Consider the following 3,352-nt stretch of genomic DNA (forward strand, 5'->3'; position numbering starts at 1 on the left):
AGTTACAGAGAAAGGTTGAATAAGTTAGGTCTTTATTCTCTGGAGCGCAGAAGGTTAAGGGGGGACTTGATAGAGGTCTTTAAAATGATGAGAGGGATAGACAGAGTTGATGCGGACAAGCTTTTTCCTTTGAGAATAGGGAAGATTCAAACAAGAGGACATGACTTCAGAATTAAGGGACAGAAGTTTTAGGGGTAACATGAGGGGGAACTTCTTTACTCAAGAGAGTGGTAACGGTGTGGAATGAGCTTCCAGTGGAAGTGGTGGAGGCAGGTTCGTTGGTATCATTTAAAAATAAATTGGATAGGTATATGGATGAGAAGGGAATGGAGGGTTATGGTATGAGTGCAGGCAGGTGGGACTAAGGGAAAATAATTGTTCGGCATGGACTTGTAGTGTCGAGATGGCCTGTTTCTGTGCTGTAATTGTTATATGGTTATTATTATATGGTTATGAAGTAGGATTTAAACTGCTATTCCGGGCTTGTATCCAAACTACTCAAAGTGTCTCCAATCATTTTGCAGAAAATCTCTCTTACCTTCTTCCCCTTTCAATCAAGTCTCTCCTTAACTGTAGTTGTACCATGTCCACATGGTGATGAGCAGACAGGCAGGCGTAGGAATCTAGAGCAGTCTTCTCGATCAACCTTGCAAAGCTGTTCCTCAATGTAATACAATTGTGGCCGACTTGATTGGAACTTCAACTCTGCATTCCTGTGCATACATGCTGACCTTCACCCTCCTGTCAAATATCTACCAGCCACTGCCATCAAATTATTCACACACTCTGCTTCCAGTCCCATTAGAAAGAAAGTTCCAAAGTCAGAGTGCCCTTCATCCACAGAATGTTATTTCTTCAAAGAATGCCTATAAACTTGTCAAACATCATTTCTCACATGCACTGATTTCACTGCCCAACACCACGGACTTCCATCTGTATATATGTATATATGTATGTAGCGCCGCAGAAATTGTGCACCTATTCCCGCCCCCATCCCCCCCCCCCTTCTCCCTTCTGTTTTTTGTTTTTTCTGTTTCTTGTTTTTTGTGCTAAATTGTATGTATGCACTGAGTACGAGCAGCTTTCACTTTCACTTTACATGTATAGTGACAATAAATGGCATATCTATATCTATCTCTTTCACAAACCACGTTAACTGCCTGATGATGTTGATGTTTTGTAAATGTCACAATATCTTCATCAGAAGTTTTAACAGAAGTTCACCAAACCTTCCGCAGCTTCCCACTTTCTGCCACTGTCACTTTTCAATAAAATGACTACATTTCCCAATATATTGGCAACTCCCCTGATTCTAACAAATGTGGAATATTAAAACTACTATCTGAATTGAATTGAATTGAATTATCCTTTATTGTCATTCAGACCTTTCGGACTGAACAACATTTTTGCAGTCATACATATAATAATAAATATCAAAAACACACAATAAACACAAATAAACAGAGTTCACCAGGCACCTCCTCACTGTGATGGAGGCAAAAGTCTTAAAGTCTTTGTCTCTTCCCTCCTTGTTCTCCCTCTGCGCTGAGGCGATCCAGGCTTCCGATGTTGTGACCCCGCTGGGTGATGGTAAGTAAGTCCCGCAGCTGAATCCAAGCTCCGCGAACGGGCCGGTTCAAACTCCGCGGCCCGGGGTGGTCGAAGCTGCCGCCTTCCAGTCCAGCGGACGAAGCTGTTGTTGCGGGAGCTCCGGAGAACAGGTCACCAACCTGTGACCTGCGAGCTCCCGACGATGTCGTCCACGTGGCCCAGTGGAGAAATCTCCACTGAGTTTGCTTCTCGTCTCTTGGATGAAGTCCAAGTTAGATAGATCAGCCATGACTGAATGGTGGAGTAGACTTGATGGGCCGAATGGCCTAATTCTATTCCTATTCCTTATGACTTATGACCTTAAGTCAGCCGTGGCCCTTGGACATTCGGGCCCCGTTCCCTCAATGTGTTGCCACCAACCAGTGGTTGGCGAGATCTTCCCTTCTTCCCACTTTGCTATTTCTGGGATGACGCTGACATCTCTATTATTGTCAGCTGGTATAAAATATTTCCAGGTTCTTGGTTTCCATTATTAACACCACAAACTTGCTTTCAAAAAGTCCGACTTTGATAAATCCTTTCTTTTTTAAATATCCAGAAAACTCTTGTTTTTTTACTTCTATTGAACGTAATCTCCAATCTTTAGGTCTTTGCATTTTATTTCCAGTCCTTTCCTCTGAGCTATTATTTTATTGCTTGTTTGTGTAAATACCTGTGCCCTGTCTCAGTGAAGTAGAGTTTTTTAACAATTACATGATCTGCTTTTAATTGGGGTTTTTTTTGCAAAATTAATTTGCAAAGTTATGCATACAACAAAATGTACCTTAATAAGATATACTGTAGCTGCACCTGCAGTGGTATGAGTCTTGTGCAGCCAAACCTGATCATCTTATTTATTTATATTCATGTGTGTATATATTTATATAATGGTATATGGACACACTGATCTGTTCTGTAGTCATGCCCTCAATATACTGTTGTGCTGAAGCAAAGCAAGAATTTCATTGTCCTATCTGGGCCACATGACAATAAACTCACTTGAATCTTGAATATTGAATCTTGAATCTCCATGTGGACTAGAATATAAGCTGCCCCAAAAACATAATGAAACTGTTACTGGAAAATTGAAATGAGAGGGATCAAATGTTGAAAATTAATCAAAGTTACAAAATAATGTTAATTTGTTTCTTTGCCTGTGATGTGCAGTATCTGGTTCCTCAGTACATACTCAGCAACTCAAGCAGCATGTGGGGTGACAGAATCAACGTTGCCTTTTGGGTTAATGGCCTTTCTTTGTAGCAGACCTGACCCTCTGAATATTTCCATCAGTCTCTGCTTTAATTTCCGATTTACAGCATCCGCTGCATAAAAGTATCTCAGTCTGTCAATCAGATTATGGCCTGGAAATGAGAAGGAAACCATTGTTGCTGAGAATGTTCAAGAAGGATCTGCAGATGCTGGAAAATCGAAGGTAGAAAAAATGCTGGAGTAACTCCACAGGTGCAGCAGCATCAGGTTGCGATCTACATCGGTGAGACCAAGCGCAGGCTTGGCGATCGCTTCGCCCAACACCTCGGTTCAGATTCAGATTCAACCTGATCTCATTGTCAGTGTACAGTACAGAACTCCGAAATCCCATTTAGAATCCGACCTTTCTGTCCTGGGCCTCCTCCATACCAGAGTGATTTGAATTAAAAAAAACCCCCACCCCCCCACTCACATCAGTCTGAGGAAGGGGGGGCCAAAACGGCTGCCCGAGGTACGTTGCTCCATAGAGTGACAGCCGCCGGAACTCCAGAAG

Source organism: Leucoraja erinacea, chromosome 8 (assembly GCF_028641065.1).
Source record: "Leucoraja erinacea ecotype New England chromosome 8, Leri_hhj_1, whole genome shotgun sequence".
Classification (NCBI taxonomy): Eukaryota; Metazoa; Chordata; class Chondrichthyes; order Rajiformes; family Rajidae; genus Leucoraja; species Leucoraja erinaceus.